At 42.7% G+C, this 26,908-nt stretch overlaps 1 protein-coding gene across 1 annotated transcript in view; it reads right to left on the reverse strand.

Annotated features, from left to right (window-relative positions):
* The window catches only part of VDAC3 (voltage dependent anion channel 3), a 441,629-nt gene that overhangs the window by 88,829 nt on the left and 325,892 nt on the right, over positions 1-26,908 (reverse strand). The gene's annotated exons all lie outside the window — the stretch shown is intronic.

Here is a 26,908-nt window from a genome sequence, read left to right on the forward strand (position 1 = left end):
CTGAGTCTGTTTGTGGTGTGGCCACAGCTGCAGCCACTTCCCCAGATCAGTCCAGCCTAAAAGCTGCTTTCTCAAGCCACAGCCCTCTCCCAGGGCTGTTTTTACCCCTTCAGGGCAGGAGCAGGGGTCCACCCCACTACAAGTGCCTAAATACTTTTGAAGATCTGGACCTCAGCGCCTTTAAAAACCAGGGTGAGACTATATACATTTTACTCTCAATATATAAGGATGTTGCGGGGGGGAGAAAAGCTCCAAGTGACTGGCAATATGGCGTGGGGTCAGAAGTTTACATTCTCAGGCCTGCTAGCTAGCATGAGTACATGTAATCATTTATCTTTTTTTTTTTTTGTTCTTTTGTTTATGGTACAAGTTGTAATCGATCAAAGGGGGGGGGTCAGTAGTATGGACTAAGGATATAGTTAATTAAAAGATCTGGTAGTTAATGAATTGTAAATGATGAATTGTAGCACCTGTGAACATCTCTGTAAACAAGTAAGGTATATAAGACATGGCAACGGATAGTGATTCGTGCATGATTTGAGATTTGTATCTCCTGCACCTTATTTGATATCAGATAAAGAGACTTGCTTCTCCGCTCTGGTGTAGTAATGGGGATACGCACACCGGGCAAACGAACCCTAACTGTTGCCCCCTGCAACAGGGAGGACTATTCTCAAGCCTGCCCAGGAAAGGGCGGGAGGGGTTAGGGACTTGGAACTCTGCCTTCCCCCGAATATCTCCCAAGTGGCTCTCCTTAAACATTTGGTTAACTCTTAGTGGTGGCAGTGTACTGTTAACCTAAACTGGTAAAAATAAGCTTAGGGGGTCTTCTATGCAGGTCTTCACATCTGCACCCTAAAGTTCAGAGTCGGGAGGGAACCTTGACATGGCTACCCTATGGTGGCTCCTTCTTTCTCTGTCTCTGGCAAAAGCACACACACAACACGAACAAAAGGCTTTTTCCCCCTTCCAGGTTTTTAAAGTATCTTGTCCCCTTATTGGTCCTTCTAGTCAGATATCAACTAGGTTATGTGAGCTTCTTAACCCTTTACAGGTAAAAGAGGAATTAACCCTTAACTGTATGTTTATGACAATGGCACTGTTACACTATAGTGACTACCTGCAGGGCACAAAACTGGCTCAGCGAGGGGGAAGTCTAGGATAGGGCTGTAGCATCACAAACTGGGTAATGTCCCAATTTCCTACCACTAGCAGTTAGACAGCTAGTGGTTTTTAGGGGATGCTGCCCTGTCACCACTTGCTACACCCACCATTTCCCATCCCTGGATCTATGGGAGAGGGAGTTGTGACAGATGGGTTACTTTGTAAGAGTTTCAACCAGTATTCTGTCAAAGTTAGAATGAGGACTCACAATTTGTCAGACCACTCTGTTTTATTAGCGCAGCGCTCTGCCAATAACACCCAGATAATGTGAGTGGCCATGCAAGACCCAAACAGTCTTATTTATACAGATAAAAGAGCGGGAATTAGACAAAGGGACAAAGAAAGCAAAACAGTAAAATTCACCTGGGGCACAGCATGCATATCCTACTTCCTTACTAACTCTTATCGATCTAAGGCTAATACTTCACCAATTGCCCTTAAACGGTGCAATTGTTCTATGTTAATGTCTGTATTCCTGACACCTGGAGTGCAGCATTCCAACAGTTTTGCTTAAAGGTCAGACAGCATTTCTTTAATCCTTTCTATTTTCACAATATAATTCATTCTACTTCCATAGTTCCCTCTAATTTTTCCCACTCGTGTGGAAGGAATTTTGTTATGTGCACCAATATGTGTGTCACACATCACCTCCATATTAGTGCACATAACAAAATTCATGTGACAGGGTAGGGGCGAGGGTTTCGGAGTGTAGTACGGGGCTCAGGGCTGGGGCAGAGTGTTGGGGTGTGGGGGAGTGAGGGCTACAGCTGGGGGTGTGGGCTCTGGGGTGGGACTGGGGATAAGGGGTGAGGGCAGAGGCCTGGGGTGTGTGTGGAGGTGAGGGTGCCAACTGGGGTTCCAGGTTCTGGGGTGGGGCTGGGGATGCTGAGGCAGAGGGTTGGGGTGCAGAGGGTGTGGCCTCCATCAGGGGGTGTGGTCTCTGGGCTGGGGATAAGAGGTTTGGGGTCCAAGCTGCCCTGGGACTACAGGAAGGGGGCGAGAGGACTCCCTGCAGCACTCCTTCCCCGCAACAGCACCTGAGCTGGGGGGAGAAGCACCTCTCCCTAATGTGGCAGCTCCAGGGCTGGGGCCACAGGATACGTACCTCTTCCCCAGCCGCAGCAGGCCCAGGGCTGGGGGAGAGGCCTATCTCCCTGCAGCAGCCCTGAGTGCCTGCCTGGTGCTTAGAGGGAACTTAGGTTTCAACTTGTGTGAAATCACTATTTTAAATGGTGACATTCATAAAATGAGATTTTTCTAATTTAATACATTTTTTCTAAATTAGCAAAATCTTGTTTTACTTGTGTGTAAATTTTAAAAAGAGGTTTCACAGGAGCAGTGGCTGTCTGCCCTTCCCCTGGTCTAGAGGTAGCCATGCCGGCCAACCAGCAATTCTAGCACCAGTGAAGTCATGTGATCATAAAAATAGACTTGATAATGTTTTCTTTTTTAATAATATATTAAATATGGTAAATGAGAGTCACAATAAAACCCTGGGAAGTGTTATAAGAAGATATGAAGGTTTCTTGAAAAGTAAAAAAATTAAAAGGTATGAAACTCCATTTCCTGGAGGTGGCCAGTTCAGGGAATTGGAGCAGCTGAGCAGACCAAAGTGAACATCTCTGAGCAGATATGTCACTTGTATGTAAACACCTCAATGAAGACTGTGAGTATTTAAAGAGCAGAGTGTATGGGGTGGAGGGGGAAGGTGTCAGAAACTCTCTACATCATTTCAGAGAGGGAAGAGCGGCCTTGTATAGACCGCCCCCCGCCTTCCTTTTGCCCGTTACTGTACATGATCAGCTCACTCCAGCATCCTCAACAGCAAAGTAACAGGTTCTGCTGGGGAGTGTTTTATAACACTGCAACATCTGGGGGGAGGGGCCCAGGTATGATGTTCCAGGTGGTAATCCTGACTAGTGCAGGGCTGTGTCACCTGACCTGCAACGAGGGGGGATGGGGTGCCTCATCATGCTTCTCTGTTATAGCTCTGACTTGGGTAGCTCACAAACTGCCTGTCAGCGTCATGCTCCCACCTTGTCCCTCCAAGTGTCTCTGTATGGCTATGACTCTGATCCCAGAGCTTGTCAGCATTCATCAGTCAGACTTTGCTTCCATCAGACCTGGGCTAGCACATGCAGGGTGACCCCAACACACTCCCTGTCCTGAATTTTACCCCAAAAACGTGTTATACACTGTCCAGACAGATTAGGTCTGTTGTACTTCTAGGAGTTCAATGTACAAAAATCTGCCACCTTGTGGATAATTCTATTTACAGTTCACAACACTGGATTAGTTTTGATTCAAGAATAAACAAGTTTATTTAACTACATAGAGAAGTTTTAAGTGAACAAAAGTAATAAGGCATTAAAGAAGAAATGGTTGCAAGAAAAAATAAAGATAAAATTCTTTCTAAATTAAATAAACTAGGCCTGTGAAGCCCCTTCCCACAGGTTCCAGTAATATTTGCTGCCCAAACTCTCAGGCCAGGATATGCTTCCAGGGTCCAGCAGCTGTTTCTCTGATCATCTTAGGTGAAAGGGAGATGGGGAGGGAGAGAGAACTTGGGTGTAGCTCGGTCACCCTTTGAAAAACATTTTCCCGAATGTTCACTTTAGGTAAAGTTCTTCCTTGCTGAGAGCAAGGAGACATGGAGTTTGGTGGAAGAAGGAGGCTTTGTGCTGTTTCTATTCATCTGTGTATTCTGCTTCTTTCTTTCCCCTCTTGTCCTCTGTGGAATCTGTTTACAGCTGAAATGCAAATTGACGCAAGTGCACATCCCTTTCTTTAGAACAAGTGTGCTTGACCAGTTCCGCCTAATCAGGCTACATGAATTGGAACTTGTTCTTTGAATACCCTCTAGGTGGACTTTCATAACTTTACATAGACTGTTGCTACAGCCATTTCACCAAGATAGTATTGATCACTAAGTTTCAAATGCTACTTCACAAGGCATATTTTGTCCAAAGATTGTTACAATACTGTGTAGGGTGTGAATACAGGGGTGCATTTGGTAACAGTGGGCTGGGAATTATCCATTTGTGGAGGGCTCTCTAACCTTACCCTTCCCTGGAAATTGCCAGACAATGAAGGGAAGGGGAGAATTCTTGCTGCAATCCCAAATTGCTGGAAATCCCAGGCTCGCTGGAATTTATCTACTTCCCCACAGCCCCTCACTGGGTGCTCTAGGCGCCGTCTCATTGCTTCACATTAAAGCTGCTGCCCTTTGGGTCTGTATGTTCTGGGGTATTTGCTGTCATGAGTGACTGCGCTGGCTTGGGCAGGTGCTTAGCAAGGTCAAGGTTGTTCATTTCTGATGAAGTATGCTCTCTTAAATAAAATTACCCTGTGACAAACAGCAGCATTTGGCTCTTTTCTTAAAGTGTGAAATAGCAACCAGGGGTCACTGCCCAAATGGGAGGGAAGGGAGATGGATGGACACACAAGGCGCTGTCCCACCTGCGACACCCCAATACCTTGAGTCCCCAAATCCTTCTACCTGCCTTCACTCATTAATGGTGCCTCCCTCTACTTCTTACAGCAATCCAAGCTGCAGAAAGTTGACGCGCTGGAGATCACGGTGTAGCACATGGAGAGCCTGCAACAGAGCAACACCCTGGGTAATGACTCCCTGGCACCCTGTAGTCTCCCATGGGCTGGGGAGGATCCATTTCGGGGGAGGGTCTGCCTGCTCCAATGCAACCCAGAGGGAGGGTCCATGTCTCCTATCAGGCTCAGTGGGATGCACTCTCTTGCGCCCCGTGGTCTCCTGTGGGTCATATAGGATCTGTCTGCCCCAGGGATGGTCCATGCCATGCTGAGGAGAATTCACGCTGCCTGCCAGGCTCAAGGTGTCACTCCTCCCACATCTTCGTGGGGACTTTGGAGAGATTCTTGTTGCTGTAGCTGGATCACAGAGCACGAGTGGCTGGTTGAGTATCTTCAGAGCTATGGAGTCTGGGCCCGAGAGGTGTGAACTCAGCGGCGGCCAGCATATCCCTCGGCCCGTGCCGTTTCGCACAGTCCCCATTGGCCTGGAGTGGCAAACTGCGGCTAGTGGGAGCCATAATCGGATGAACCTGCAGACACAGCAGGTAAACGGCCCAGCCCGCCATAGTGCTTACCCTGGCGAGCCGCATGCCAAAGGTTGCCGATCCCTGACCTAGCATATAGTGTCCTTACAGTCCAGGACAAGGTGTTTGCTTCAATTTAGGATTTCTTTAATTTAGAATGACGTTTTCTCCACAAACACCATTCCCAATGTGCATCCACTGCTCCTTCTTCACTTTCCTTGCCCTGCTGTGAAATTCCTACAACTCCCCCAAAATAAGATAATTGCCTCTTCTCTTAATATCCTTCACTCTCATTGTTTGGTCCTGGTTGCCCATTTTTACTTCCTAAACACAGAGTCACCATTCTCTACAAAGCTGATTCTCTGGCACTCCCCCAGTTCTGTAAAATCAGCTATTGTTTATCATATACTTAAAAGCTCTTTCTTGACATTAAAACATTGTCCAGCTATACCAAAAGGACAGGAAACATGTGATATGGATTTAATCAGTCTGCAACTTTATTATTAGATGTCTTGGACTACCTGTCGGATAAAAGGGTACAGTGCAGGCACTTCATTCAAATAACTAGCTGGGGCTTCCCCTAGCTCCCCTTCATTTTCCATCAAGGTCCTCCAGCCAATCCATGGTTTAGACCTTACCATTTCCCCACACCCCATACAAGAGTTAAGGTGAGCTATAAGAAAGGGAGGCTTACTGCCATACCAATCATAGGAGCCCTGAACCTCCCCCACCCCTATTCCATTCCTTTAACCAGCATTTTCTTTTATGTTCTTTAGCAGGCCATTTATTTGGTCACTGGATGCCGTCCCTATGGAGTACTTGCACTGGACATCCACCCCACACTTACAAAATAAGTTGCGACATACAGGATAACCCCCTTTCCTCCTTACCATAATAGGTCCTCCGTGGCACCTGCTGTGAGGAAGGTGAAAAACCCCCATTCCACCTAAGCCAATATGATTGCGAAGGAAAAATTCCTTCCCAGACCTCTTAAAAAAGAGAGACTAGTGCAATGTCCACAACAGGTCCTAACACAACCTGATATTTGCACCTGAGGGGAGGAAGGGTGGATGCTGCCTTGCTTTCTGCCTGGAGAAAGGGCTTCTAATTCCAGGTCTTGCACCTTTTAAAACCTTCTGCCCTTACATTCCCAGGGGATGAGTCAGTCACTAGGCTGACCCCTATGCACCTTTTTGCAGCAGTTTCTGACCTCCCCTTTTCCCCCCAATAAAGCGCTGTTACCTTCCTCTGGCAAGCCCAGACAACGTGTTCTCCCCTCCCTCCTGATTCAGGTGTGGTGCATCATTATATCTTTTCCTTTCTCATTGAAGAGGAACTACCACTAATGTATCCAATTACTTCTCAAAAGGGTGTTCTTGACCCAGTTCAGTTTGGAATTTGCTGTGGCTACCATGGAAACTTCCCCAATGTGGTTAATGACCTCTCACTTTCTGCTAATCAAGACTCTTTGACCTCTTTCCACTGTTTGACAATGTTGATGACTCCATCCTCCTGCACTGCCTGCATAACAATCCATTACATGATTATGTTTCCCAGTAATCTAACCTTTTACTTTCCATTTCCAGTTTTGGATCCTCCTTTCGTGCTAAGATTGCTCCTCTCTGGCATGAAGCAAAGCCTAATTCATGATCTTCCATGTTTCCGTGTCTGTCTTCCTTCTCGTCATCTTTACTCTGGTTTAATAATAACTCACATTTATATTGGTGTTACTCAGTTTTATAAAACTTTCCACACCTTGAATGACTCCTTTTCCCACTCTTGGTGGGGCCCAAAGGTGTTATAATAATAACTCAGATAGTTTCAGTCATACATTTTAATGAAGAAAAACGATGTGACCACTGGTATTAAAAATGTTGTTAAAATAAGCACACCAAAAGGTTTTAAGATCCTGGCAAGTGAACACACAGTGGTTGTAGAGTGCTTATATTAATTTCTTGAAGGACTGTAACTGCAAAAGGTAGTTTTACTCTTAGCTATATTTAAGTGACAGTTGTAAATATCCTCCCATATGTATTTCCCTCTACATACGTTATCCATGGCTACTCTGATGTGCTGTGACAGACAATATATTTACTGGAAATACTGCCTCTAGAATGAGCTATAGCTGAGAGTGACATTGCACTGGTCCAGAATCTTATTTTCAGTGGTTTAATGAACAGCTTTTGGCAGTGATACAGAAAGGATGAAAGAATTATGATTGTGCCTAAAAAGCTAACAAAGTTACTGTTCCATCCTGCAAGCCTTTTCCAACATCCAAAGGTACCAGAATCCTTTTCACAGAGTGCTTGAATTCAGATTTGTCTACCGTTAACTGATATTAATATAAACACTGACCTTTATTACATAGCGTTTTGACATTATAGAACATATGTATAAAAGAAAATAGTTTTAGTAACACATTTATATTCTTCTCAAATGACAGTATGAAGACTTCACAGAACACATCTTTAATAAATCTTCCTTCACTAATGCAAAAGTGAAAACTTTACACTAATTCATTATATTTCTCACATATGAATTAACAACAAGCTGTGTAGCACAATTACTTCTAGCTGAATGATGACAGAATTTTATAGTAAAGTTTTGCAGAGATTCAGATAACCCCTCCAAATGATATATTATTTACATTTAAATATCTTAACATTATTTCTAAATAATTAGTTATTCAGTGAGCACAACTGATAATTATTACACTGATGTTTGAATGACAAAAGGTTGTGCATATTTTAATGTAACTTAATAATGAGAAATGACAGTAGATTAATAAAGAAAAAATGTAGAATACCATCTTACTTTATACTTGTGAAGAAATTTTAGAGACTGAGAAATAAAAACAGCTCTTCAGAAGTCCAATAGTGGGATCAACGCACGTTTTTCAAACTACAATCATTGTCATCTAACCGCTATGATAATACAATATCCACACTGATATTAAATGATGTTAGCATGAATAATCTTATTCTAAGAAGTAAACATTGAATTAGTGTTGCCACATTACATTATCTATATTACTAGAGATGTACAGACAGTTAAGATTTAGAAATGTATACACTGTGTCTCCTGGTCTAAAGTAACAGACTTAAAAATGTTAGGTTCAATGTGTTCTATTTTAGAAAAGATGCTAGTACCTGCAGGGGCACACAACCATGGTTCGTATTTACTGGAAAGCAAAGTAAGCTTAAAAAATCTTATGAAGATCCAACTCATTGCATTCATATGTGCCCATTCAAAATCTTACCCCAATTAATCTATTTGAGTCAAAATTTATACTGCATCAACCGTGCATGGGCAAATATAAATCACTTTCAGACTCAGACCACAGACAATCTGCCCATCTCATTTTCACTAAACCTTCCATAATTATACAGCTGTAGAAATGGCTGTGGAATTTACTCTCAGCTGGCATGATGCCACCTCAGAGGACTATTTCCCTACTTTGTCCATCTACCACATGCTAAACCAAAGCAAGTTAACTGCATTGTATCAGCACTCAAATGTTGGAACTAATGCTCCTAAGGTTTCCTCCTTTGGATCCAATACAGCTACTTCTGATTTATACCAATATGAGAGGGTAATGGGGCCTATTCTGTGCTTCACTTCTAAAAAGAGTTGAGAATTGATCACTCAGTTTGCTGCCTTATGATGTGGCAGTATGGAAGTTGCCACTCCCTATTCCCTATAGGGCCATGTGGAAGGAAGACTGTTATATCTTCCAAAATCCACTAAGCCAAATATGCCTTTTTAACAAAGTACAGTGATTTTATTTGGATTAGAACAACAAGAAAAATAAAGTAACTGCAAAAGTGCGTCATGTTAGCACCATAAGAAAGTCTTTTTATTACAAATTGCATCCAGCCTTCCTCTCCCATTCCTATGTTCACTCTCCAACTTCCAAATCTAGCTGCATCAGCTGCTAAGTCCTTTTAATTTGGTCACACAGAAGCTTCTTAACCTATGAGCTGGTCTACACTATGGGGGAAAATCGATCTCAGATACGCAACTTTAGCTACGTGAATAATGTAGCTGAAGTCAAAGTATCTAAGATCAAATTACTCACCGTCCTCATGGCGCGGGATCGATGTCCGTGGCTCCGCATGTCGACTCCGCAACTCCATTCGGATTGGTGGAGTTCCGGAATCAATAAGCGTGTTCGGGGATCAATATATCACGTCTAGATGAGACGCGATATATCGATCCCTGAGCAATCAATTGCTACTCGCCGATATGGCGGGTAGTGAAGACGTAGCCTTAGAAGTGCAGCTACTGCACACAATCAACATTTTTTTTTTAAAGCTCCATACACCACAAGCTCCCCTGTAACTTTTAAGTGATACATCCCAATTTTGGAATGCTCTGCGATTTTAGTTTGTTCAAAAGCAGCTGTCAGGAACAGCAGCTGTCTCTTCCTCCACTACTTCATTTACCTTTATAGATTTTTTTATTGTTCCCCTGCCATTATTAAATTAAGTTTCTGCATTAACACAGCCATTGGTATTATCATCACTAGTTTCAGTAAAGAAGGATAGCAATTTTCTTTTTTAGTAATGATATCAACTAACATTTCAATTCCTCTTCTATTTCTGAACGTTTTCCTAGGAACAACTGGTCAATATGTTCACTATGTCTCCATTTTCCTCTGCTAGTGATGTCAGAAATAATGCCCCTTTTGTTATCTTTCTTGCAGCCTGTTTTGTCAATCTAATTGATAAAAGCAAGTTTGCCAGAATATATTCTTCCTCATTTTTCTCTGTCTTTCAAACATGTGTGCAAAACAGCACTCTCATTTTCCATTTATGCCAGGTGACAAGTAGTTGTTCTAGTGTTCTCTTAGCAATAATCCAAAGTACAGGTAGCTTTGAAGTTCCTTTTTTGGAGTGACATGGGTTAGGAGGGGCAAATTCCTATTTACTATTTTTATTGTTTGGCTACAGAGTTTACTGGCAGGCCAAGGTAACAGGCAGTAGCACTTTTCAAAATGTTGATATGTATTTCTTCCTTTGGGTGGATTTTTTTTAATAACAGATTACAATTTACAGAATGTAGTTGTAGCAGAGTGGACCTCTGCTCTTGCCCTGAAGGGGTTAAAAACAGCCCTGGGAAGGGGCTGGGGCTGGAGAAAGCAGCCTTTAGGCTGGGCTGATTGGGGAAGTGGTTGCAGCTGGGGCCACACCCCAAACTGAGCCACAGGGCCTCATAAGAAGGCCAGAGAAGCCACAGGGAGCAGTCTCTCTCTGACTGGAGAGGGAGACAGTCCTGGCTGCTTGGGAACTCACCCAGGGGGACCTAGAGGAAGGCAGGGCTGGGGAAAGGCCTTAGGAGCTGGGAAGCCCTAGGCCAGTAACTCCCCAGGCTGTAGAGCTGGTTCTAGGCCTCCAAGGTACTGGGCTTGCAGAGGGGCAGCTGGAGGGTGGGTAAAGGCAGCCAGTCCAAACCCCTTGTTGCCTGTGATGATTGGCTGATACACTGCAGTCTGCCCCAGGGCATGGGGGTGTCATAAATAGATAGCTAGGGTTAATGTTTCTTTTACCTGTAAAGGGTTAACAAAGGGAACCAAACACCTGACCAGAGGACCAATCAGGAAACTGGATTTTTCAAAGTAAGAGTGGGAACCTCTGGAGGTTTTTGTCTTTGTTCTCTGTGTCTTTTTGTTTCCGCATGTGTGAGTAAACAAGCTTTTCTTCTATCTCCAATCTTCTGTCTACCCTTCTACTACCAAGTTGTGAGTACAAAGGTAGCAAAGCAATAGGCTGTTATATGCTTTGTTTTGTATTTACATGTGTGTAGTAGAAGGGTAGACAAAGCATATAACAGCCTATTGCTTTGCTACCTTTGTACTCACAACTTGGTAGTAGAAGGGTAGACAGAAGATTGGAGATAGAAGAAAAGCTTGTTTACTCACACATGCGGAAACAAAAAGACACAGAGAACAAAGACAAAAACCTCCAGAGGTTCCCACTCTTACTTTGAAAAATCCAGTTTCCTGATTGGTCCTCTGGTCAGGTGTTTGGTTCCCTTTGTTAACCCTTTACAGGTAAAAGAAACATTAACCCTAGCTATCTATTTATGACAGGGGGCTAAATAGAGACTGGCAATAGACACAACTGAGGCAAAGAGGGGATAGTGGGGTGAGGGTTCCCCTGGAAGGGGGGAGATCCAGTTAAAGTGGTGTTGGGGTCCAGGGAGGGACACAGGGGCCAGCAGCAGCGGACAGGTGGATCACTGGCCTATAGAGGGCGCTCTGGGCTGGAACTGAGCTAATTCCCTGAAGTCACCAGCAGGAGGTGCCACAGGGGTGAGTCCGGCCTGTCTACAGTAGTAAAAATTGTGGAAAAAATGATGAAATCATAAAATCAACAATATTCTCCCACCCACATTTTTGTCCTATTGCTGATATAAGTACAATATTTCTTTCTTAAAGAAATATGCCCAATATTTCAATGAGACCATATAATCTCCTCCATACAAGTTTTTCCAGCAGTATCCCATGCCATTCAGATGAACAGATGGATTTTGCACTGAGATGTAAAAAACAGGACCCAGCTTCATTAGATTCAACTAAAAAAATAATGCTTGAAAATGATTTCCCAGTTACTTATAACTAAGGTTACGATTTAGTCACAGAATCCATGACTTCCAGCGACCTCCATGACTTCAGCCTGTGGTGGTCAGGAGCTGCAGGATTCCCAGCCACCTGTGGGAGCAGGAAGCTGTGGGGTACCCCAGCTGCCTCTAGCAGCCCCGAGAGCTCTAAGCCACCATGGGCACCCCACAGCTCCCAGCCTCCACAGGCAACACGGGGACCCCTGGCGCTGCAGGTAGCAGAGGTACCTTGCCAGCTCCCAGTTGCTGGAGGTGGCTTCTAGCCCCTGTGCAGCTGTCCTGCCTCAGATGGTGTAGGGATCTGCAGATCCCCATTTTGTCATAGATATTTTTAGTAAAAGTTACAGACAGGTCACAGCTTCCATTAATTTCTCATTTTTGCCCATGATCTGTTCGTGACTTTTACTAAAAATATCCATGACAAAATCTTAGTTTTACTTATAACTAGAGCTGGCTGGGAACTGGAATTTCAATTCCATGGAAAATTCTGACTGTTTAAAAATAAATTAGTTCCAAATCAGAACAAAAGCCAATATGGAAATTTCCAATGAAACAAAAAGGTTTTTGAAAATAAAAATCATTTGGAGCCCATTAAAATGTTTTGTTTAAAGGAAAAATGTTTCATTTTAATTTTGACTTAAAATTTAAGTATTTTTATCATATAAAATAAATTTTGCAGTGAGAAGTCATTTCCGAATGAAAAATCCAAACACTCCACTCCAAAGATATTGTTTTGACATTACAAATATTATTGAAAATGAAATTTTATCAAAATTGACATGTTCCTTCAAAAATTGAGATTTTGACAAAATGCAATTTTCTGAAGAAAAATGTTCTGTTAGAAAGTGTTCAATTAACTCATCTTATAACTTTATTATTTATGCTTACTGAACACTGCCTCTCTCAGCTTTCAAAATCTTGAGTCTGCCCCTCCCCCCCAAATCACGTGTTTAGCATTGAAATTATGAGAATTTAAAAACAGTGAAAGTTGAGTTCTTCTGCTTTTTGAGCCTTTATGGGTTTGTATTTTCAAGCTGTCTTGTGCACCGTGAAACCTAGAAATGTACGCTTTCCTTAAATTCTGTTGACGATTCTGTGAAGCATGAGTTATTTGGAAATATAAACAAACTGTAAGTTATTTATCTTTCTGTACTTTTATTGTCAATTTTTTATGAATGTCAATAAAAATTTGATCTCTCTTACACACAAAGCTAAGACATAATCGCAGCTCTACAAGAGATGAGGATTTTAAAAAAATCAAGTATCATGAGACTTCTGATAAAATCATGAGGAAGGACAACACTGAATACTATCTATGTCAAAAGTCAGATCAGACCCTCCTCTTTAATGAGCAAGAGGGTTAGTATCCAGCTGATCTATGCCCTAGGTTGGTTAGAAGAGGAAACTGCTGGAAATTGCTGCTTCCTCTGGGACTGTTATTGGGGCAGGAGGACACATGCTTGTGCTGCTCAGTTACTCACCCATAGTTTTTTGGTTTTCTTTCTCTCTGCTAATTAGCTAGTCATCCCTCTCCCCCCGATGCACTCATGGGGTCCTGAAAACATTTTCTGCCCTGACCAGCAAACAACATAGGGCCATAGCTGTTTCTCCTCCTTTCCTATGCTATGGAAGGTGGTGGCATTATGAATTTGGGGATTCACAAGTAAGGAAGGAGCAGCTAAAGGATGTAGCCAGGGTGAAGACAGCAGAGGGAGGATTTTACCCCACATCCTCATGGAGCTTTTATAAATGATCCTATAGATGTTATCTTATCCCTTCCCCCGCCAGTTTTCAGTATGGGACCATTACTTGGTGGCAGAGGAGACAAGACCTATGCCTGTATAACTACAGTTCCCGCACTATGTCCAGTTGACAGAGGATATGAATCTGCTACAGCCAGTGATGAGGTGCCAAAATATTAACAACAGGTTCCCTCCTCCTCACCCCACAAGGGGGTCATGGCGGCCTCCCCCCCGGGACTCCTGCCCCATCCAACCCCCCACATTCCTTGATGCTCCCCCGGGACCCCTGCCCCATCCACCCCCCTTCCATATCCCCTGACTGCCCCCTGCCACCCAATCCAAACTATCTGCTTCTTCCTGACTGCCCCCCCAGGACCCTTGCCCCTATTCAATCTCCATTCCCTGCCCTCTGACCGCTCCTCCCCTATCCAGCCCCCCCGACCCCCACAAACTCCCCTGCCCTCTTCCAACACCCCCTCCCTACTCCCTGCCCCCTTACCGCGCTGCCTGGAGCTGCCGAGCCGGGCCAGAGTCGTGGGGCCGGGCCAGGCTGGAACCACAGGGCTGGGGCCAGCGCTGGCGCTGCAGGGGCCGGGTTGGAGCCGTGGGGCCGAAGCTGGGGGCGCTTGGCGGGGGCCAGGACGGGGCTGGGGTTCTCGGCTGGACCTGTGATGGGGCTGCTCAGCCAGGCCCAGGAGCCAGGCCAGAGGGAGCCACGGGGTCGGAGCCAGGGGCACTCGGCTGGGGCCGGGACCGGGCTGGGGCTGGGGGTGCCAGGCTGGAGGGAGCCACTCACCGGGACCATGAGCTGGGCTGGAGGGAGCCGCTGAGCCGGCCGCACCTACCCTCCCCCCGTGCCCCAGCTTACCTGGGTGCCTGCTGCTTGTTCAGGTGTCCCACGAACATCTGATTCACGGGAAGCAGGGGAGGGGGAGGAGAAGGGGAGTGGACCATTCAGGAGAGGAGGGGGAAATGAGCTTTGGCCGGGGTGGAGTGCCAGAGCTTTTGTTAAATAAAACTCTTTGTCATAAACAGATGGTTAAGAGTTAATGTCTCTTTTACCTGTAAAGGGTTAAGAAGCTCAGTAAACCTGGCTGACACCTGACCAGAGGACCAATCGGGGGACAAGATACTTTCAAATCTCGGTAGAGTGAAGTCTTTGTTTGTGCTTTTTGTTTTAGGGGTTGTTCGCTCTTGGGGCTAAAGCGGGGACCAGACGTGCACCCCAGGTTTCCCCAATCTTTCTGAAACAGTCTCTCATGTTCAAAATAGTAAGTACTAGTTAGAAAAGGCGGATTAGTCTTATGTTTGTTTTCTTAACTTGTAAATGTGTATTTTGCTGGAAGGATTTTTACCTCTGTTTGCTGTAACTTTGAATCTCAGGCTGGGTGCGGGGGGGAGTCCCTCTAGTCTCTATGAATCTGAATATCCTGTAAGCATTTACCATCCTGATTTTACAGAGATAATTTTTACTTTTTCATTCTTTAATTAAAAGCTTTCTTTTTTAAGAACCTGATTGAGTTTCTTTCTTGTTTAAGACACAAGGGGATTGGGTCTGAACTCACCAGGAATTGGTGGGGGAAAAGGAGAGGGGGAAGGTTAATTCCTCTTTGTTTTAAGATCCAAGAAGTTTGGATCAGTGTAGCCTCTCAGGGTAACCCAGGGAGGAAAAAGTCTGGGAGGGGGAAAGGAGAGGGGATGGTTTATTTCTCCTTGTTTTAAGACCCCAGGGGTTTGGGTCTTGGGTTCCCCAGGGAAGGTTTTGGGGGAACAGGAAGTTTGCCAAACACTATATTTTGGCTGGTGGCAGCGTTATCAAATCTAAGCTAGGAATTAAGCTTAGAAGGGTCCAGGCAGGTCCCCACTTTTTGGACGCTAAAGTTCAAAGTGGAGGAAAAGACCTTGACACCCTTATAGAACAGTTGTCCTGGAACAACCGTTTCTAAAAGGCCTTCTAAATTTAACAACTGGTTCCTGCAAACTGGTGCGAACCGGCTCAAGCTCACCACTGGCTACAGCCCTAGTTAGGGATCCATGACTCTTTACCTCAAGCTGTAGCAGTTCACACACTTTTAGCTCTGGAGGTCCCTTGTTCAATGTGTTGGGCAAGATGGCAGAGGTCCCACTCAGGGAACCAGAGCAGGCCAAAGTGCTGGAAGCCAGTCACAGAGGCTAATACCCTAACAACTCTTTGCCTACATAGTACAAAGAGCTATTTTTTTCATATTATTTTTGTTTTTATCTAAGTTTCCTTGTACAACAATAGCAATATATCAAAATACATCAAAAGTTCATGATATAAAGAAATTCAGAATGAATAAAGTGAAGGTCCACCAGGAAGTGCTAATATTGATATATATGTGCATAAGACAGATTGTGTACACTGAGATTTAAATTTCCGTATCTGACATACCAGTGATTTGTTTTCTTTTTATTACATCCAGAGAAACACCGCATTAAAAGTACACTGTTAACAGTTGATTTATTGTCTAATAATGGTCAAAGATAAGCAAATTGTTTTATATTTTCTTGTCATTTCTGCAGCATAATGTTGAAATTAGGGCCTATGAAATACCATATTTTTTTGTTTCTTGGAAATGCAGGAAAACATACAAATACCACATGCTGGGCTGATTCAAGCATTTCGCTATATTAGCATAAACATTTCTTTTTGAAAACAAATGCATGAAAAGCACAGCAGGATTGTAAATCTGGCATTTACACACACGGCTATTGCTTATATAGTATTAGTAGTAAACTTGGGCTCTGCAAAGAGAAATTCACTGTGGCTTCATACAAATGTAGGCGTCTGTCTGCACAGAACCCAGGCAGGATCAGGGCCATGTCCCTCAATAGCATTTCATCTCCATTTAGAACTATGCGGTATCATTAATATTAGTTGTTGAAAAGCCCTTCTGGGAGCTCTGTATTCCCCTCCTGCCTTATCAGGACTGTTCTGTACTGCGTGGTTGCTAGTGCCCTGTCCAATTTAGTTTTAATTGTATTAGGGATTCCCTAGTTTAATTGTAGTGGGATTTCCACTCTTGTTCCTTAGGGACTATTCTACTATCTAACAGATCTCACTGATGGGATGTTGTTTTTCCCCCCTCATACTTAATAGAAGTTTTCTTTTTCTTAATTTCATTGCATTCATAGATTATCCTACATCTTTCACAAATTTTGATGGGATCTGTCTTGAAGACGACTCTTTTATCTGGAGTCTCTTCGTTTGGTCTTTTGTAATGTTCTTAGTGCACTTGAAAATACAGTTCTACTGTGAAAAGTGACTAAAAATGATACTTGTTTTTACTGCTCTTAGCATTTCAGAGCCCATACAGAGAGCACAAACTAGATTATTTTGCAGTTCACATACTGAACTGAAGTTCTAGGAGTTTTATTTTTAAACTTATTAATACATTGAAATAAAGAATAAATAAAACTAAATTATAATTTCAGAAATACTGTTGGTAATGCATGAGCAAAAAAACTCCAAAAGCCAAAAAACAAATTACCTCTCACCCCGCCCCGCCCCCCCCTCCCCCAAAAAACAAACCCGAAACCCAACACCACCACAGCTTGACTTTCTGATTCCATGCTGAGTTTGAGCACTGGTAAAAATCAAAATAATCCTTTACTAATCAACCAAATTGATATGAACTTGAAGTTATTGACATTAGAAATATAGCACTACCATTTTTTACAGTTACATATCAGCCTTAGAATGAATTTCCAGTAGTGACAACAATATAATAAGATCAACATATGGGGAGAAGGAATTATACCAAAAGTAGCTTGGTGTGATTCTAGTGACGGATTTTTAAAAAATGTATAAGCTAGTCAAAAAGAGTGTTTAGGTTCTTCCATCTTGGGAGGCAGTATAATCATATTTTGACTATAGGTGATACAGATCTTACAAGATTAGCTGGTTTTATGAGACTTCTACCATCTTGTGAGCCATGAAACCAGATCCTGAAATTTATCCCTTTCAGTTTTGGATCTTACCTGGAACGAAATCATTGGGAGGGATTCAGATACAAGGATATGCTTTTGATTGGGCAGACAATTGTCTATCTTTACCTTTTTCCTTAGTCTGATCATCCTCTCTCCCAAAGGCCAGAATATTAATTTACACTTTGATGAATGTTTCATTTCTTCCCTTTTTTCTGTTGCCAGCTTCTTCTATTATCTTTTTATCCTTATCAATATCTAGTCCATTTGATCCTTCCATTTTTGTCTCGATGTATCCTCCCTTTGTGATTTATTCCAATGGTTTCTAATGTGTGGTCGTGTAACAGGGCGCAGGTGGGCTTCACAATCTTCTGCTGCTTTTGCGCCCACAAATGAGCCAGAGACCTCTGCTTTGGTGCAATCACCCCTGCTTTTTATTTATAGTGGAAATTCCCACCAGTTTGTAGCTTTTCTGATTGGAGCTGATGTGACAGAGGTCTGGCTTAGGGTTTCCTAGCCAGCATGCTGTCACAGGTCTACAGAACAGTGATGAGTGCTACTTGAAGGTTTGTAGAGAACTGGCATGTCATATGCTACTGACTCTTATTTCCAGCTGCTTCTGTAAGTGCCAATTTATTGTATAAAAACATTTAAAATGCAATATATATTCCTGAGGGAATTCTGTGCCAAAAAATTAAAAATTCTTACGACAATATTTTAAAATTCTACATTTTTAAGTTCAGAATAATCAGTATAATCACACTGGTTTTAATTATTTTGGTAATTTATTGAAACTACAGTACAGTGGATGGAGAATGGGAGTGGGGAGCATTGGAGAAAATCCCCAAACCCCTTGCCTAATATATCATAGCTCGGTTTGACCTTTTATTTCTAATTATTAGTCAACAAATATATGTATCCATATGCTCAGTGTTACATCAGAGGCAAATGAAAATCAAATGAGAGCTGGGGAAATCAAACTCACAATATATAGTGGCGACTGACTATCTCCAGAAAGGTTAGTAGTAGACAGGTCATGGAGCACATTTTGATAGGAAATTTTTTTCAGCCCAAACATTTAGACCAGTTCTAATCACTAAAGCACCTATTTATAAGTATTTATAAGGCCATACTGTCCTTTATACCACTCTGGCAATGTAAAGGAGCCTTAAAACTTTTACACCTGTTTTATACTCCTGGGGGAATTCACAAAGACAATGGGAACAATTCACTAAGCAGACAGGCTGCTACATTCTGCTCTGCCTAAGGGAACAGAGCTTGCCCCACTCATACCTCCTCAGAAACACCCCGAAGCCCTCCCCTCCATGTCTAGCATGCCGCAACAGTGAATGAGAGAGATAGAGTGTCTCTCTCTCACACGCGTGACTGCCCAACTCCATCCCCCACCCAGCCATGATTTATGTCTCTACTGGCTGCCCTGGGTGGCTGAACTGACTTGCCTGAGCTGCTGGGGAGATGCACAACTGCTTTTTTCAGCTTCCCTTTCTTCCCCATCAGAAGTCATTTTTCTGTGGGGAAGCAAAGAAATCTGCAGGGGAAATGAATTCTGCGCACATGCAGTGATGCAGAATTCCCCCAGGAATAAATATATAATTTGCTAATATTACTTTTCTATGTAAGCAATTTGTTGTTACAGGGATACTTTATTATCTAAAATTGGCATATGAAATGCCATTGCGTAAGTCATCCAATCAGAAAGAATACATTGGTTGTGGTAAGTGTCCAACACAGCACTAATGTAAAAGTTCAAATGTTGAATATTTTTAATTAAATATTCATGAGCTATTTGGGAAAAAAAGAGAAGGCGGCTATGCTGTGGTTTAACCAGTAGCTGCTCTGTGTCTTGTTCTGGGTATTTTGTTAGCTCTCTGCTCTTAGTCTTTCTTTGCTGGGATTGCTGAACCTTGGCTATTATACCTGCCTCAGCTCCATCACTTCATTTGCTCTCACTCAAAACCCACCAGCGGATAACTTAGTCCCTTCCTCATCCCCAGCTTCCCAAGAAAACTTCTAAACAGATCTCCACCTGGCTATCAAAATAATCAGCTCACCAAAGTACATTTAATAATAATTTGCCAACTGCTCAAAGGTTCAGAATTTCTACTTGCCTCTGCAATTGATTTAGATATATTCATTAATGAATTTGCCTCTGCTGCTAACTAATAATTTGGTTCAGGCAAAATCCAGAGTTGAAAGGTACTGTGCATGGCCAAAAAGAAAGCACCATTGAGTTCCCTGACATTTAGAGGAAGCTTGCCTAGTGCTGCTTCCTTTTGTAGTAGTCACTGCAGCTTCAGCCTCATTGTGCACTGTTCTGCTTTGTGGGTCTGTGCAGAGGGGAGAGAAGGAACATGATTCTATCTTCTTCCCAACCCTTTGAGGTGCTATGGGTCCCTGGTGGAGCAGAGACACAGCAGTCTTCAACTTTCCCAAGTGTAGGGCCTGCAGTTCTGCTTGGCCCTTTAGCAAGCCTTGAAAGGAAGGTGAAGAAGGTGTTTCTTTCAATCTTCTCCACATCGCCTCCTTCCATCTCCCCACATGCACACACTGCACCCCTGCAAGAATCAGGCAGAATCTGACCCTAAGGAAATTTCCAGGGGCCAAATCCTGGAGCTAGTAGACAGTCCAAAAAGCCAGGCTATATACTTGTGGACTGTTTTATTAGGTTTGCAATAATTCCTTCCTCTGCTCATCTCATTTTATTCAAGGGCTACATTAACAACCAAATAAACTATGTTAGTGGATTCTGATTTATATAAACTTCCACATAGATCATATATATCTACTGGGTTACTTTACATAATAAGTTTAGCAAGATCAGTGAGAGTTCTGAGGTTAAATTGTACTCCCTAATTTAATAAATGCATCCCTTTGGTTGAAACATTTGTCTGACTAGAGAGACATGAGTCAATTAAAAATACAAAAGAATAAAGCATCTATATTAGGGGGAAAAATCTGGTTTCTTCTAGATTTTGAGGCCAGAAGGGATAATTTGCTCATCTAGTCTGACTTGTGTTTGGATAAAGCATATCTTCCAGAAAGACATCCATTTTTTGAAATGAAGACTTCAAGAGATGGAGAATCCATAACTTCCCTTGTTAACCCTCCAAAGTAATGAGGGAAGTATAAAATACCATATATTAAACACATTGGGAATACCTTTGACTGAGCAAACCTTTCTGCTGTTACTGTAATAGTGTATATTGTGCAGATACCAATAATGTGCAATATCTACACCTAGTTAAGCCTTTATTTTTCACTAGTTTTTTTAAATTTAGAACGTCAACTTGTTCTACACCATCATCATCATCATTTTTTTTAAGTCTATCATAAAATTGTATGTATAGATAGCCTCCGCCCCCCTTATTTGCAGTTCTATCTAGCCTGTTGTTATAGCTCCAGTCAATAACTAGATTTCCCCAGCCAGCCCCTCAATCCAGCTCCCACTATGCCTTTCCTGTCTACTGCCTTCTTTCCTACAGACTCCAATCCCCCAGGCTCCTTAGACATATGAAATTCACTAGAGGGAGTCTATTCTGTTTACCTGCTAAGTTATGTGCATCTAGGCAACTCTCTGGCAGGCCATGTTAATTCCACAGCTGGAGAAAGAGCCTCTCTAGAGGAGTTACATGTTCTGTTTCCTGGGGAATATTTGCTATAAGACACTGCTCTTTCCACTTCCATGCTAGCTGTTCCTGAGCTCAGAGAGGGAAAACAATCCAGCAAATTCTGAAATAAAACGAGCAACGTGTTTGAGTTAGAAGAGTGTAGTAATGTACATATATGTATTAAAAAATATTGGGCTTGGCTCTCCTCTCACACGTATTAACATGACACCCTAGACCCTCAGTGGTATTACTTCTTGCAGGTTTTACACAGAAGCAAATTGGACTCATTTTCTCTTATAAGAACAGCAATAAAGAGGATTGTTACATGTTTAATAAAAGTGCAATGTTACACTGTGGTATAGAGCAATGAGAATGTAATTGTCATAGGAGTATCCTATGGTGATACTTTATGTAGCATAATACTGCCCTGACTTCTAAGCAGAGCAGAAAAGTTTGGACTGCCAGAGTCTACTATTTCCATGTCAGGAAAGAAATGAGAGGACATTTGCTTGCCTAGTCTGATATATACATCATTTGTTATTCACTTGAACAAAGAAGGATTAAAAGCAAAAGCAGTAGCAAAGTCCACAAGCAACAAGCTTCATGGTGCTGCCACAACATGACTGTAGGCTTGACTGCCCATCACCCTGAATCCTTTGGAAAGCAAGAGTAATGTACTACCAAATCAGAACAATAGCACTTTGCACCTGCTTTATACAGATGTAAATGACTGCACATGGTACACACTGATGGTGAATCACATCCTGTACGTTCAGAGATCCCAGGCATAACTGCCAGCTTTGAAGGTGTGGGCAGAGAGGTGACAATGTTGCTCAGATGTGATACTGATGGTGTATCTGTGTAGCACCAGAGAGAGTTAAATGTTTTAGGTACAAACCATACAATGATATATTGACTTTAGAAATAAAAATGGATTATTTATCTTAGATACTCGTGTGGCTTCACAGTATCTGAGCACCTTATAATCTAGCATGTATTTCTCTTCAACCAGCCCCAGTGAGGTAGTGCAGTGCTACTATTCTCATTCACTTCACAGGTGGGGAACTGAGGCACAGAGAGGCTGAACAACTTGCCCAGAGTCCCACAGGAAGTCTGTGGTGGAGCCAGGAGTTGAACGTGGATCTCCCAAGTCTCAAGCTAGTGCCTAACTACTGGACCATCATTTTTCTTATAATAGAAACTAAGTAGGTAATAGAGGAAATTTTATTTGGGGAAAAATCGTATTCATATTAGTATAATTCAGTTGTGCCATACTCTACCTTGTAATGCTAAAAGTTATATTGTTATTGAATGGAGCTGCAGAGAGCTACATGATCATTATGGGATCATTTCTTGACATGGCTGTAATTAGAAAATTGCCCACACCAGGACTCCAGATCTGAGCATCTCTGAACTTTGAAAAGTTATGAGTCTGGATTCACATTCAAGTTTTCCTGATAGCTGGACTGAAATCCAAGATCTGAGTTAAACCTAATTTTGGGACAGTATAGATACAGGCTCAAACACTGCAGGTCAGGCACTTGGGTGAAGTTTGCACCTTGACTTTGACTCAGTGGGGAATGTATGTTTCTTCTTCTTACCTCTTTCTTACTTACTGGTGGCAGAGGGGAAGGGAGAGGGCAAGAACCTCTCTCTTTGGATGCCTGGGGGAACAGGCCTGTAAGTTCAAGATTCCCCTCTCTTCTTCCTTGCCATACAGTGATGAGAGTTCTCCTGTGATAAGGCATCAGATTGCTATGATCAAACTTACTGACTTCACAAGAGCTGTGTGTGGTGTTCTAAAGAACTGAGCGTGACCTTAGAGCTACAGGTTAAGTATCACTCAGTTAGATAATAAAATGTATTTAGAATAGATATACATTATACGTTTAATAAATGTGTATTAGCCTCTTTTTGGCATAAAATACCTTCTCTCTTCATTTAGCAGCCACTCCTTTCATTAGATTTAATTATTTCTCTTTTTCCATGCACATTTATGGTTTCTACCAGCAAAGTTTGTGTGCACCTTCTTGCCCCTGATGGAGATCAGTTTCAAATCAAGAGTGCTTTCTCTTAAATGTAATTGTTTTCCTCTGTGGCTTTCATAGTAAAGGTGAATGAGAAAGATTCAGCTTCTAAAAGAAGATACAGACCATTGTAAATGTTTTATTTATTACATACTTAATATTTTAGATTATATTATTTTTATATTAAATATCAAAATATTTTTGAATTATACTGACACTTGGATCTAAAAGCATGTTACATCCTGTATGGAAAATAATTCTACAAAGTATTCTTTGTAGAAATATATAAACTTTCCATAGATGCTTTGAATTAGCATATATAATTTAATATAGAAGCATAGTACTCTGGTACAATCATAAAAAACTATAAAAAGGATCTCTTAAATTCTGTAACAAAATTTCTATAGAATAGAAATTAAGTATCTGCAGAACTCACTCAATTTTATAGAAATCTTCCATATGGGGTTGATGAAATCAACTTCTAATTTGTATGTCCATCTAGTTTAAATATCACAAAACTTTATTTCTTTAATATGGTATAATACATACCTAAAGTGAATTAAGAAACCTTGTGCCAGATTTCCAGACTTGAGTTAATATTTACAGCCAAAATTAAGACCCTTCTGAAAAAGGGTTTATACAAACTGGGGCTTGGAAATAATTGCATTAGGAGGAGGTTATTGCTTCCTGTAACAAATTGCATTGCAAAATTTTATGACAAAAATCATATATAATGCTCTCTGTTGGTATGATGGGCTACATCAGCAAGTCAGTGAACTTGGAAGTGAATTACTGTAGGTAAAATCTCCCCCTTACTGGCAGTGCTGCATAAAGGTTGTCTGTAAAACAGTGCAGTGCTGGCTGCACACCAGTGTCAAGTATTCTGGCACCACAGGACAGAATGGCTGAGCCGTACCATGCAGAAAAAAGCACACAGCTATTCTTTTGGAAGAGATCAAAGTTCTTTAGTATGTTGTAGAGGACAGTATATGCACTACTGTGTGAAGGAGCTTGTTCTTGCCCTTTAGCTGGCAGGCCAGCCCCTTAGGATGATGGTACACTGACAGATGCACTTTCTAGAGAACTGAGTTGAAACAAGGCCTTTCAGTTGTACGGGAGAAATGTGGGGAAAGTCTCTTCATCTGCTGTTTTCTCTCTGTACAGCCACACAACAGTGGGCGGGGTTTAGCCTTATAATAAGGCTAAACTCAGAAGCACCATGGGGCTGATGATAGGTGTGGGATGTCTGGAAGCTGTGGGGCAACTAGAAATTGGCTGGAAGTAAAGTTAGTAGGTAGGGGAGGAAGGGATGGGCATCCCCAAACTAACACTTTCCCAGATACCAAAGTATCAGGCTTGGTCCTAGCAACAAACAGTCTGTGCCCACCTCCCAACAGCTGAAATAATGTTCCATGCCCCTCAGTAACAAAAATGACTAACATGACCCCCAACATACCCTCTTTCATTTGCCATATTCTCCACTGCATTCTTTTCCAGTGAAAAGAACCTCTAACATCATACTTCTAGCTACCAAAACCATTGACTGCATTCTCCATGAAAATCCTCCCACTTCCAATTCCTCCTCTAAGCTTATTTTTGGTTATGGTCCTGGACAATATTTTTTTAAAAAATAATTGGATTCTGTACTATAACAGGAAACTTGCAAATGGCAGAGATGGTTAATGACTTCTTTGTTTCGGTCTTCACTGAGAAGTCTGAAGGAATGCCTAACAGTGAATGCTAATAGGAAGGTGTGGTAATCTAGCCTCCCAGTCCCAGACCTGAACTTTAGCGTCCAAAGCCTGGTCCTGTCCCAAACCTGGACCTTTGCGTCCAAAAGTCTGGGGGCTTACCTGAAACTCCAAGTCACTCCAGCTTGGGTATTTGGGCTGCCACCAGGTCAGGAATTTAATTAGAGAGCCTGATCCCCTCTTTCCTCTCTCTGTGCCCCCAACCCTCCCTTGGTGGGAACACCCAGATTTCCAAAATGCCTTGGATGCTAAAGCAGGGAAAAAATCCCTTCTCCTTCCTTCTCGGCTGCCCAGAAACCGGTTTCTCTGCTTCCCAAGAGATAAGCGTTCTCTACCCTCAGGCAATTGAGATGCAAAAGCAACAGCTTGGCTTTGCCTTCCCCCCCACCGTGCGTGCTCTTTTCCCTGAAAGCAATAGGAAAATAAGCCACCACCTGGCTTTTCCCCATCCCTTTGCCTCCCTAGGAAAAGAAACCTTCCACAATGTTTTAAAAAGAAAGTTTATATAAAAAGAAAGAAATATAAAACATATCTTGCATTAAGAAACTCATACAGGCTCTTGCTTATAAGAAAGATATGGAAGAAACAGCTGATTTTAAAGAATAGCCCAAATTCAACCAGTCCAACAAATCAACATACATGTGAATACACCACAAAGCTCATCCATAGCCGAATTATTTGCGTCCTTGGTACTTACATATGTTTAGAAGAACATTTTAAGATAAGATGGAGTGGCAGGACACCTTGTTTACTCACAGCCGGAAAACAAAAAAGGACCCTGGTATACAAATTCACGCCCTGAACTTTAAACAATCAGTTCTCTGATTGGTTCTCTGGTTCAAGGTGTTTGGTTACCCTTTCCAGTAAAGAAACTTAACCCTTACCTTACACTATCCATTTATGACATCCGCCCCAAACACCCATCGAGCGAGTATATGGAAAAGTTTCAACTGGAGGTGATTTCTACCTAGACTCAAATAAACAGAGGAATACAACAATGACTAGATAAAAGCATGCAAATACAAAGGCTTCAACCATCTCCGTAAAAAGTCACTTTAGCGCAGCATGTCAGTTGGTAGCTGGACCATCCCCCAAACGTATGGGCGTGCTTTTCCAGGGGGTACACCAATGCAAGCATTCCTTTTCACTGACTGGCCAGTATCAGAGGGACCCACCGACCCTGGCGAAAATGTCTGTTAGGGCCTGGTACACTGCTTTAGCTGTGGTGTTACTAGAGCCATTGCTTTGGCCATCGGTAGCCAAGTCCACAAAATCAGTCCATACTGCTTTCCCTGGTGTCTTCTTTGGAAAGGACCCCAGAATATCCACAGCTACTGGCTGTGAATGGGAGCCTCAATTATGGGATTGGCTGGAGAGGGGCCGGACCAGATTTTGAGGCTTTGCCACTGTTATGGCACACCTCACAAGACTGGACATACTGGCCCTTTCTTGCCCATACCTCCCAGTAGGAGGATTTAGATTTACCTGCTCTTTGTTTTTGTTTTAGCCCCCAGTGCAGCCTGAGGATGGATTGTTAGCCCAGAAGCTGGCTACAGCATTAAGAGCTTTACCCCTGTCATTAGTTGGCAACATCACTAACCGGGACCATTTGCGAGGCGGCACCGTATAAGGTCTTCTCTGGGCGTCACCGAAGAGTTTCCTTGTATAAAAGTCCTTGGTCTATTAACAACGGACGAATCGGTGCCAGGAAGAAAGCGTGACGAGGGCAAGTGGGGTGGGTTAGCTTCGTCGCGCACAATACCCGAAGCTTACTGCAGGCTGACATTGCTTCCTGCTCAGTGTGGAACTGTCCCTTGAGCTGGGGCACCAGTTCTCCTCGGCTGGATTGGCCTGGTCCCTCTGGAAGTGATGTAGATGATGGGGATTGTTTCTGTTGCTGGAGCAACGCTCTCTTGCTGGGGCACCTGGTGGTAATTTTCAGGCTCTTGCTGG

The sequence above is a fragment of the Chelonoidis abingdonii genome, chromosome 2 (genome assembly GCF_003597395.2).
Source record: "Chelonoidis abingdonii isolate Lonesome George chromosome 2, CheloAbing_2.0, whole genome shotgun sequence".
Taxonomy (NCBI): domain Eukaryota; kingdom Metazoa; phylum Chordata; order Testudines; family Testudinidae; genus Chelonoidis; species Chelonoidis abingdonii.